General features: G+C 37.3%; 1 protein-coding gene across 3 annotated transcripts in view; it reads left to right on the forward strand.

The window, feature by feature from the left end:
• The window catches only part of b3gat1a (beta-1,3-glucuronyltransferase 1 (glucuronosyltransferase P) a), a 73826-nt gene that overhangs the window by 26878 nt on the left and 33984 nt on the right, over window positions 1-12964 (forward strand). For all 3 annotated transcript variants that reach the window (XM_052581504.1, XM_052581505.1, XM_052581506.1), the window contains exon 2: window positions 10872-11075. The gene's annotated coding sequence lies outside the window, so the exon portion shown is untranslated. The remainder of the gene's footprint in view (window positions 1-10871; window positions 11076-12964) is intronic.

Raw genomic sequence — 12964 nt, forward strand, 5'->3', positions numbered from 1 at the left:
CTGTGGCTGAATGCGATTGGCCCCCAGATGCCTCTTTTGGAAGATGGTCAGATAGGCAGCTTGAAAAATGCATTGACATTTTGAGAGAGCGAGAAGGAATGAGTGCGGTTGGAAAGAAACTGAATTTCCACAGGTTTGATTTTGGAGTTGGATCAAATTTGGAGCCTTTGGGTGCATATTAAGCCAAAATTAGTGTTGTGAATCAGCCAAACTAATGATTTGTTTCTTGGTTTTTCTGGATGGGCTTTTGGAAATCAGTATGTGGAGCTTGTATCCCATCTCACAAGACAAATACAAAAACATACATACATTACTACTCTGGTTGAGACACAAGAGACCTAGTGAAATGCTTCTCATTTCCAGCATATTATTAAGACCATAATCAACTGGGTATCACAGCCCTCCCCTCGTCCCCATGTGGTTGTAATTACACTGACATGCAGACAGTGGCAGGCAAAGTGATTTTCGCTCCCTGCAGAAGGAACACCAACTCTTTAACCATCCAGTCAGGTCGCTCAGGGAGCCACACACAATTTCCATCCTCATTCAATTCAATTGCTGTGGGGCATGCTAATGGGATTTCTCATTGTTTGCTCGACTGCTTTAGTAGTACTTCTTATTTGCAGTATGTAACCTTATAACCACAGTGCATAATATGTACATGCATAAGGTCATGTCATGTTACCTGAAGTGGTCACATTTTCAGTATTATGGATTAATAGAATATGGATTTAATTCATAACTCTATATGGAATAATTTTGTTCTTGAGAGGTCTTAGTATCTTTGTATAATTTCTTTACATTAACTAAAAAGCTACTTCAATAAACAAACTTCACCTACATTTATAAACTGTGATACACAGTGTATAAAAGAATGTTATTATAAACCAGGCTTGTAATGATACCTCATTTTTAACAGTCTGGTATTTTTTGTTAAATAAAAAAATAATAGGTGTTTAAAATTTTTTTTAATTTTAATACAATTAATTTGCTAAAGTTTAGTTAAATGTACAGAATGTGATATAAAATGATTCACGTATAAAGGAAAATGTATATAGTTGTTTTATGCAAAGGTCATAATTTTTTTTATACAAATGTATTGATACTTATGCATAAAATGTTTTGTGTAAAAATTTGAATAGATCTATATACAATTATAAACATTTATATGAATGATATTATAAAACTTAAATTAATTAATTTGGTGCAGTATACAGTATATACAGTGTTGGGAAGGTTACTTTGGAAAGTTAAAAGGTTACAGATTACAAGTTACCCTGTTTAAAATGTAATAGTAGTGTAACTTTTTCAATTACTTTATTAAAGTAATGTAACTAATTACTTTTGAGTACTTTTTGATTACTTTTCTAAATTTGTGAACATTATAATAAATAAAAGCATATATATCAACTCAAATACAGTTATCTAATAAGCATGTGTCATATGCTGTTTAATAAACTCCTGAAACATTGGTGTTTTTTTTTTTTTAAACTGCTGTCTCTTTATATATGATATGATGATAGTTTTCTCAAAATAAGTAAAATGCATGAAGTGACAGAGCAGTTCTAGAAATTATGTGTATGTGCTCGTGTACTCATATATTGAGACGGCAGAGGTTGAAAACACTGCAAGCTTCAGTAGGCCTATGTGTAGTAAATGAAACCATGTCTTTGCCATTAATTTACAGGAGGGGCAGACTGGGAAAAAAAAATCAGAATGGAAAATTCAAACTCATACAAACAAATTCATGGACAATACTATTTTTTGTATGGACCTGACATAAAAAAGGTTTAAATCTTTAATATGGGGACATGTCAAATAATTAAAAGTTCTCTCCTGAACTGCACCTTCACTTCCATTTTTCTCTTCAGTCTCATTATTTTGCCCCCTTATCCATCTTAATACTCAAGATTGAACAAAACTGTACTTAACAATACAATACTCTACAATACTACAATATATTTATAGAAAAATCCTAATACTGTACACGAGTCATGTTTTTCCCTTACAAAAATTTACCATGCTTTTATTAGCCTATATAAAAGTACAATAACCTTGTATGGTTTTTTGATTTGCAAATGGATTCGTATTTATTTTTAAATAAATACATTTGTAAAATAATTTTACATTTTTGGTTACCACAGTTAAACAATAGTAACCATTTTCACTGGATTTATAGTAAAATAATAAAATGTTAATTTTCGCAAGGGTTGTGTCAAAAAAGCATCTTTACAGATTAAACTGACCTGAAACCCTGAACAGTAGTTCTGCTTCTCTGTTCCAGCTGTGCGCTTCAACAGTCCACTCTTTTATCTCTCTTTCGCATTGATTACTTGGAGTCTGATCCAAACCGTTTGGCGGAGGCGCGGAGAGCGCGCGAGTCACGACTAACAGATTTATTAGAGATTTAATTATCAAATGGCGGATTCGCAAATGATCGCTTTAGTACATTCGGCAGGCAATTATACAATAATGATATTAAAATATTGGGACAAGTTGAGGAAGACTGAGGAAGCTGGCAGGCCACCGGGAATTGTCCCGGTTCTCCCAGTGTCCAGTCCGCGCGTGATTTCAACTGACACGCAGAACGTGCAGGAGACATATATTGCATTTTGGGGGCTTGATATTCACAGACACCAGTCCATGTCATGTTTTGATTCAAGTGTACTGACCTACTTTTGATTTAGTCATCCAAAATGTGGCATATTCCGTCCGCGTTAGGCATTCCATTTTTCTGACTGGATTCTACGACTGTGTTTCCGCATCCCGGAAATTATTAGGGCGTATGTCTTAGAATAGTCAGTGCAATTTGGGAAAGAAATCAGTTAAATCTGTATGTGGATGTGTGTAAATATTCAAATGTAATCCCCTTTGTAATCGTTAAAAAATTCATAAGTAACTGTAATTTAATTACTCATTTTTTCTTAGTAACTGTAACTAATTACAGTTACATTAATTTTGTAATTAAATTACGTAACGCCGTTACATGTAACTAGTTACTCCCCAACACTGAGTATATATGTATATATGTATATATATATATATATATATATATATATATATATATATATATATATGAAGAGTTCAGATGCAAAAGCCTCTAAATGCCATCTGAAGTTTTCATCTAAAATTAGGATTTCTATCAGGCTCCTATGTTTATGTTCAGTTATTTCACTTTAATAGGCTGGAAAAGGACCTGCACATTGCCATTTAAGTAAAATGACTCAACCTAAGCATAGGAGCTTGATAAAAATCCTAATTTTAGATGAAAATTTCAGATGGCACTTAGAGGCTTTTGCATCTGAACTCTTCATATATATATGTATACTGTATACATACATACATATATACATATATATATATATATGTTTGTGTGTATGTGTGTGTGTGTATATATATATATGGTATTACAGGTTATTGCATGCTTATAATATGAGTAATTGAAATATAGTGTAACTGCTCCATCTTTCTGGCCACCAGAGGGTCCTTGGCCTCTAATAGCAAGAGTCAACCCCCACCATGATTCTACTAGACAATATTCAGCCGTGTAGCATTGTAGAGTGTCAAGTTAGTACACAAGAGACACCTTTCATTCCATTTGTGGAATATCTAGAGCATGTTCAGTAGGAGAGAGGTGAGTGTAGGTGTTCATGGGTAGGTGGAATAACGGCCCATATCTATTTTTCTGCGCTGAGTTTGTTTGTATGTGCAAATCCAGGCTATTTTAGAAGTTTACATAAACTATGAAGTTCGTTATAAGTGATAGATGCAGCTAACACAAGATATATATGTGTTCCCTAACTGTGTAAAAGTATTTTCTAAACCATAACCTTTCCACTGGTTTCTTTGCAATTGCCCCTCATCATTTTTTTGGCACTGGCACAATAATTTTTTGGGATCATCTGAGATTGGACTCAGGTGATGGCCAGTGTATTCGGTATTCAGACAGTGTAGTGCCCGGGGCAAAATACAAGGAGAGAGGCAGGGTAAATTGAGCTGCTATAAGCAACTTCAACCTGAGCTGAAAATGAACCATGCTCCACTTTTCCTGGAATTAATTGAATTCTTGCTGCCATTAAAGTGACTGGGAGAGCTGAGTGACAGCTACTGCAGATGAAAAAGGCATGCGCTGAAAAGGTCTGGGCTCTTTCTGTCCGTTGTGCTGACTATGACGATATCTCTCTTTGATGTGCGCTTCTTAGTAAAGAAAAGCAGCAGCTGACTGTGAAGGCTGTTACTTTAAATAGCTCCTTAAAAACTGCTAGACACTATTATCATCCCAACAATACAAAACTGTAAGATAGAATGTATATGAAAGAAAAATCTGTAACACTTTAGCATAGGGACCGATTCTCACTAACTAGTTGCTTATTAGCATGCCTATTAACATATTGGCTGTTTATTAGTACTGATAAAGCACATATTCTGCATGACCATAAATGTAACGACTACCTTAAAAAGCAGCAGTTTGTTGACGAAAAAGACATAGTTAATGGTGAGAATTAGACCTTAAAATAAAGTCTGACCGAAACATTACACCTGAGATTTCTTACTTGTCTTACTTTTCTCCTGAGCAGTGCAGATCAAATGGAGACTTTCTCAGATGTTTCTCCTGGGAAAAGATTCCAGTAATCTAATACGCTTTACATCAAGGCTATTAGAATTAAAATAAAACCATAAAAAGGCATATTTAAAAAAAAAAAAAAAAAAGACAAACCACACAAAATGACTAAATCTTCAATTAAAATGAAAACAGAACATATAAAAAAATCGAAGACTATATGTAATATGTGTACTGTGTATTTTTTTATTTATTGTATTTTACATGTAACATGTTACTGCACATACTTGCAAATTTCCCTTTGGGGATATATATAATATGTACAAGTGTTTAGAATTTGAGTGAATTGAAACTCAATGATACTAAATTTCATAGCAAGGTGCTTATAATTTTACAAATCTATACTCTCACTGTAGGTTATACTTCTAGGGGATTTTAAAGAGAAACGTGCTTGAACTTTAGCAAAAAGGTCATACTTCTCGAGGCAGTATTTTCTAAATACTGTGTAGGCTTAAATCAGACTGTCCTTCTAAAAGCCCTTGAGAAGGTTTTGGTGATAACCTGCTTTCCATGTCCACCTTTATTACCTGGCTAACTCCCGCATGGATAAGCATATCTGTTTACACAAGATGAATGCAACCGTTCTATTCCACTGGCTTAAAGTGAACCATTCCTGTGGAAACCCGTGTACCAGACGAGTGAGTGCAGTTCAGTCACAGGTGTGCCAGAACTCATAGCCTGACCAAGGATACTGCTTATATCCAGATATGGCTGTTATCAGCATGCTTGCAGCTGGCAAGCTTTAGTAGACCTCTCTCTTTTTCTCCACGTGACGCTTCAAAGGGGGTTTTCCTTCTAAGGAAGCAAAGAGAAAGTTTCAGCTTTGAGGCTGAGGGATTTAAGCCAAAACGGGTTCCCTGGCCGTGGGTCGAGTCATATGCATGGGGTTAAGAACACACGACAGCGTGTCACTTTAGCATTTGTATTACTAGTCAGACCTCTTGAATCTAGCAGTGAAGCTATCTGATTCCTGCAGTTTGGACACCTGCGTCCTTTTGATTTCCTGTGTCGAGTATTGAAAATCTCCTCAGGTGGAACTCAACAACATGTATTCCATCACACATCTCCAATGTTTCCATTTCATACAGTGCGTAAGGTGAAAGCTCCTCGACCTCTGAGCAATCAAATGCCATTTCTAAACCAAATATACTTCTGTGAGCAGCTGGAGTGGCTGAGAGTCCTCTTGGTAGCTGTCCACTTCATTCCACTGTTCCATAGCTTTGTGAAAAATAGAAAATAGTAACATGACTACTGGTTTAGATTTAGTGTTGTATCCCGTCGCTCCCAACAGCTGGAAGACCCAAAGATGTTTCTTATTTCCACCGGTCTGGAACAATGTGGCAACATGTTGAAACTAGTTTAAACCGGTCCTATTCAACAAATGTGCATGTGCTTCTTGCTTTTAAAGTGAATAAGTGTCAAGTGTCATCGTTTCCATTTATTTAGCACAAACTACACAATTACATCCAAAAATATGCAGTATTTTATGATGAGCATCAGTTATTATTCACAGTTTCACAACTTCAGAAATGCTAATGATGGGGAGAAAATGCAGCAAATAAGGCATGATAAACCTGCCTTTGAAACCATTTTAAACATAATTAGTTCTCATTACTGTATAGTTCTTATACTGTACAGGACGTTTCTGTGACATTATTGCTTGTACACAACTGACATTGTACCACACAGATTATTTAATCTCGAATCTTCACCTTTCATTTTTATACTATAATATAATATAATATACATTTACTTTACATTTGGTCATTTAGCAGATACTTTTATCCAAAGTGACTTACAAATGAGTACAATGTAAGCAATCAAAATCAACAAAAGATCAATGATATACAAGTGCTATAACAAGTCTCAGTTATCTTAAACACACTACAAGGGCTTTTAAATAATATAATAAATAAAAAGAAAACAGACAGAATAGAAAATGAATAGAGCAAGCTAGTGTTAGCTTTTTTCCCTTTTGTTTATTGTATAATAAATTAAAAGAAAACAGAATACAAAAAGATTAGAAAGCTAGTTAGTTTTTAGAATATAATTAGAATAGAGAGTGTTAAAGTTAGAGGTTCAAATAAAGATGGAAGAGATATGTTTTAAGCGGATTCTTGAAGATGGCTGAGGACTGAGCTGCTCGGATTGAGTTGGGGAGGTCATTCCACCAGGAGGGAACATTTAATTTAAAAGTCCGTAAAAGTGACTTAAAGGGGGGGTGAAACAGGAGCAGCATCAGCAAAGGCGGTATGCTATGTGGTAGAGCTGTAATCGGGCCTTAAAAGTTAGGCCCGACAGGACCTGAGCCCGACAGGTTTCGGCCCGAGCCCGACAAGTACATTTTGATTGACAGCTTTTTTAAAGCCCGAACCCGTTTACAGCCCGACATTATTCAAATGTGCGCGCACACACAGCTCTTTTGCCTTTTGCCAACAATGAGCAATTTATTCATGTTTTAACATAATTTGTTCATAACTAACGTAGACTAGACCACTTGGAAGTTGGAATAAAGAAATAAAACAAGTCCTGTGTCACATCGTAACATGTCAGCATTCTAGACATATGGGCTCATTTAACCTATAAATAGACCAACGCACCAATAAAAACGAGTCATTTAAAAAAAATTAAATTAAGATACATTTTAAATTAAGATGGGTATTTGGCAATAACGAAATTAAGATAAAGGCTCCGCCGGATTTGCTTTATTTAATAAAAGAATAATGCCAACATTAGCGTAAACACTCTGTCAACATTATGCATTTAAGACTCAATGAATATTTAGTTATCATTTGAAAAACCTTTACTCACAGAGATTAGGCTAGGTTTACATGTTTATGTGGAGGAAAATGATTGAATCCACTGTAGATGTTTTCAGCGCACTCCTGCGCTCACTGATGGTGCGTCATTATTCACTCATTATTCTCATTATAAGCATGGTCAAAACTTTTCCACACCTCAGAGTTTGCTTTAGTTGCTGGTGCAACCAAAACGTAATCACCAGAGGCAAGCCTCCATTACACCTGCTCAGCATTCATTTTCGCATCTTTCTCGCGCTAATCGAAACACATCACATGACCGCTCGTTTACCTCGCAAACCGGAGCGCAAGCCCGAGCCCGGCCCGGCCCGAGCCCGCGTAAGATGATAGAAATTAAGCCCGAACCCGACCGAACCCGTCGGGTCCCGACGGGTCCCGTCGTGTTCGGGCAAAGATCTTCAGCTCTACTATGTGGTATGTACTGAAACTGTATATATTTGCTTAGCGGTTTTGGAAAATGACTAAGTTCCACTTTATGTCGTCTTTTTTTTTTTTTTTAAGCTGTACATGTGGAAAGTGCAGTTTGATGACAACATCGCATGTTGTTTACTTGATGTGCTTACGCGCTGATAGCTAAGTTAACAACACAGAGATATTTGAAGCAGTTTTACTCACCGCATGTGGTTCCAACACACGATCTTGACCCTTTTTCGTTGGGACTGCATTATCCTTAAGAAATAAACGATGTGCAATCCGAAATGCAGGGAACAAACAAAAACACTTGCACAACTCCGTTGATGCTCTGTAAAAATAAACTCCATCCACTGGTCCCTTAATGCTGTTTCTCTTTTGGTAATCTGTGCAGGGTTGTCTTGCCCTGGCAACCAAAAACACACTACTTTTGTGACTTTTCGCGACGCTCTCGCTCTGATCAGGCTGTGCTCAGCCTCTCAGTGCTCTGCTATACGGGAGCGCACGCTCTTCCGGCAGAAGAGCGCGCACTTAGGACCCATATAAGGAAATTCCGCTCCAACTAACGTCACACAGAGCCATACTCGAAAAAAACTTTCCGAAACTTGTGACAAACCGGAAGAGGTTTTTCTGGAACAAAAATACTCCTTCAAACGTACAACTTAATTTTTGAAACTTTGTCCATGTTTAGCATGGGAATCCAACTCTTTAACAGTGTAAAAAACTCAGTATGCATGAAATAGCATTTCACCCCCCCTTTAATGCTTCTTTGGGATGGCACAATCAAGCGATGTTCACTTGCATAATGTAAGCTTCTAGAGGGCACATAAATCTGAAGTAACAAATTTAGGTAAATGGGTGCAGAGCCAGTGATAGTTTTGTAGGCAAACATCAATGCCTTGAATTTTATTGGAGCAGCTATTGGTAGCCAATGCAAATTGATAAAAAAAAGTGTGGCGTGTATTCTTTTCGGCTCATTAAAAATCTTGCTGCCGCATTCTGGGTTAATTGTAAAGGTTAGATAGAACTGGCTGGAAGACCTGCAGAGAGGGCATTGCAATAGTCCAGTCTGGACAGAACAAGAGCCTGAACGAGGAGTTGTGCAGCATGTTCCGAAAGAAGGGGCCTGGTCTTCTTGATGTTGATTTAAGCAAATGAATGAAATAATTTATTTACTGACATTTTTGATCAATTTCAGTCTTTGTTAAAAATACAATAGAAATTGTTAAAGTATGATAAAAAAATATATACTTTTACTTTTCTACCTTAATTTTTATTATCTATATAAAAACATTTAAAAACCGCCCTCTCAAAATAAAAAAAGTCCCATAAATTTAACTTTAAAAAAATAGTATCAAATTATATTTCAAATATTTCTATATCAGACTGAGTAATAGTTACAAAGCTTCAAATATGAGTGTAAGGTTTCATGGCCGTTTCACAGGTCAGTTTTTCCTATAGTCACTTCCAAAACTTTATAGAGACAAGTTCGGAACTTGGCCAGAAGTGAATTATTGATGACTGCAGAATAAAGAGGCATTTACTTCATGTGGGTTTGCCTGAATTAATCATAACATGAGACTAAGATGGGTGTTGAATTCTCTTTCAGTACAAAACCTACCATTTTTCCTGTAAATGGCAGATGTCTTCTTGCACACGTGGACCCAGCCATTATCAACAGCATCACTTTACCACACACATCAAACATTTAGCAGACGCTCTATTGTCTGTAGTGTGTTCTTGCATTTTCCGCCTACGGTGTAAACGGGCAATTTTGACATCAGCATTCCCAACGTGTTTGTCGACAGAAATGTTTGAAGGAACCATCGCCGGAGATAATTGACTCACGATGTATTGTACTTGATCCCAGACTTGATCACTGCAGTGTTTAACTGCAACATTTCAAATATTTATTCAGAATTACACTATGAATTTACACTGACATACATTCAAATCTTTTATTTCTACCAAGAGTTTTGAACAAAGGGTATTAGTGATTTGATTTCTTCCCCAAAGTATCCTCCCCCACAGATTCCCTCCATATTAGCTATAGGTATAGTTTCCATGGAGACAAGCACTGACTGTATAAGGCCTGTACATTTCCGATATGCAGATTTGTGCAGTGGTCCGAGAGCAATAGAGCATCATTGAGATATTAAGGTTGACATTTCTAAACGACAAACACAATGTCAAGCTCCTTTCCCACCGGATTTATGGTGCGGTTGATGTGGTAAGTAGCGTTGACTGCAGGGTGGAGTGGGGGCTGTATGAATACACTGCAACAGAAAGCAATGGATTGTTGATTCATCCCCCGTGTCTGTGGGCTTGCACACTTGATCAATACTAATCCCCTCATCCGTCACAGGTCACATCCAGTCAAACATCTCTCACTGTCAGCACATGAGGACACTGGTTTAACAGTCTTCTGGGATCAGCTGCTAAGAATGCAGTACACTTGTTATGTAACTCTCAAAATACATAACATATGGCCAAAAAAAAAAATCATGTTTTTTTTTCAGAACCTTTGACTGATAACATTTTTTTTTAAGTTTAACAAGTCAACATAAATACTGCATGATTCAAGTAACATTTTCTTTATGAACTATGTAGTTAAAGAAGTGCATTCCCTCAGTGTTTCCACTGAAATCAAATTAAATTAACATTATTGAAAATGTGCCTCATCTTATATCTTTTGGGATCCGTATGTACTGTAACACATAATATGCAACACAGTTTACCTCTGATTTGCCTTCATGAGTACATCTGAACAAATAAAACTGACTTCATCACCTGCAAACATCTGATTTGTATTACAAATCATTTTTGGTGCAGTGTGAACACACCACTTACAGTCCACATTTATATTTATCCATATTTCCCACCATAAATTAACTCTAGTAATGAATGACGCCTACTCCAACCGTGCCCTCCCCTCATCCTCTTGGTTCTCAATGCCTGCCTTTGTCCGAGGATAGGAATGAACCATTCTCTCTCACAGATGACCCCTCTTGTCTCCACAGCCGCCTGCTGAGGACGTGACAGCCCACGTGGTCTGGATGCCAGCAGCTGCCTCTCACAGCCCCCGATGTCCCCAGGCAATCTGAGAAACACATCCTCATCCTCCGTTTCCATGCTCTCGACCCCCCCGGTCCGCAAGGATTATTGAGTCTCTGGATTACTGAAGTGACCGCTTTGGCCGCGGGAGAAAGGGCACACTATTACTTGTGAGTATCCTCAGCTGCTCTGAGCCTCAGTTCTGCCTGTGCAATTACAGTCATTATGGGCTTTTGTGCTTACTTGGTGGAAAAGAAAACGCAGGGAAGACTTTATTAGAGCAAATGAAATGCTTCATCAAACATTACTGGCCATTACTTTAATTATCGGCATAACAGAATGAAATGAACGAAAACAGATCGTTCTTGCCTTGAGTTCTTATATCTATAATGAGCTCGAGACTAAATTGAAACTGGCTATACGTGATGTGAAGGAACTGGGGCATTGCCAGCAATGTCATGCTACTGTTTTGGCCACAAAATGCCTAGAGCGAGACTCGGGCATGTTAGGGATTCGGATAAGTCTGTGTGTGTGAGTGCATAGTTTGTCAAACTACCGCAGTAAATAATTTAAACAAATGTGCAAGGTTGTGTGAAGTTTCAGCGTTTGCTAGGGTTTCCAGCTCTCTCAAGAATTCCAGTTTCTGTGTGAGAATGGGTTTAGAAACTCAATAGATTCAGGGAGAGACCACACATCATTTGATTTCAACAATCTGTGAGGCCTGCTATTACCTGAGAGTGTTTGCCTGGGTCTAGGGGCGAGTAAAACATGCAAGGTGAAAGTCGCAGATGTTTTGGAATCCATAATAAATTCATGCAATCTGAGATGTGGAAAGAGGGAGAGCCAGAGAGGCTACATGGATGATTTTTCTGTATGTGAATGAGGGCTGCCTGAATCAGAAATCGACAGGAGTGATGAAACCAGTTCACGTCTGATTGGATGAAGACAAATTTGTACTACAAAGAAACACACTAAAAACACAGGCCCAGCTATGAAAGAAAGAGACAAGCTGTTCTTTCATGCCAGTTCTCTCTCTTCTTTTCAGTTAGAAAACATGAATTCATATTTCCGGTCTTAATGGATGTTCCTGGTTACACTGTGTACAATTTATAAGAGTATTTTATTTCAAATAATAATAAATGTGTGAAATAACCTCAAAATTCTATATTTTTTGCTTTCGATTATTATCTGTTGCTGCATTTAACTAATTTCAGAGGACTCCATCCATCTTCCTCTGCTAAACATTACATTTTTGTATTAAACTAATGAAAATTCCACAATTTAATATTAAATATCTAGATAATAGTATGATGTAATTTTTACTATTAAAGACGATATAAGAAATATAAGTATGTTTTGTACGGAAGCCAATTTCCCTCTAAAAGTGAATAATAAAAAGGTAATTATGAGATAAACATAAAAGCAAGAAATAAAATCACAATGGTAAGAAAAGAGAGAAATTCTTGCAATTTAACTCTTAGGTGAGTTCCATATTTTTGTGTAATTCAAACCACAATAATGCCATCATTGCCAATAATGGAATCCTCCAAAATTATGTGAAAATGTCTCAACATCTGTCTTTGGTGATGCAGGACAGACGTCACAAAATGACACAGCCCTTATATATTTGTTAAACACTTGAAAAGCAGAAATTGCAACAATCCTGAACCCAAAGTAAATTAGTCACCTTTTCCAAAAGTACAGATGGCTAATCAGCAGTCTCAGTTCAATCCGGGAGTCCAGCTGTCACGTATCTCCTTTCTGCTTGTGGACATCTACTCAGAATCTGAACACTGCTAAATGAGTGCCAGAGGAGTCTTGCAGCTTTAGATAAGGCAGCACAATGGCTGTCACAAACACACACCAACATACAAAGGTGCACAAACACGGTTCTGAGAGCACCAGGAGGCTGTGGATGTGAGGAATTGAACTGAAAGATGTCCTTTGCAGCACAGCAGTGTTTCAGTGGCACATCCTGCTCCTGCAGAGAGAGCGCGCTTCAAGAGAGACCCGGGCTGATCAGCAGTTCTTGGACTTAATTAACACCAGAGGTCTAGCA

This window comes from Carassius gibelio, chromosome B18 (genome assembly GCF_023724105.1).
Source record: "Carassius gibelio isolate Cgi1373 ecotype wild population from Czech Republic chromosome B18, carGib1.2-hapl.c, whole genome shotgun sequence".
NCBI lineage: Eukaryota > Metazoa > Chordata > Actinopteri > Cypriniformes > Cyprinidae > Carassius > Carassius gibelio.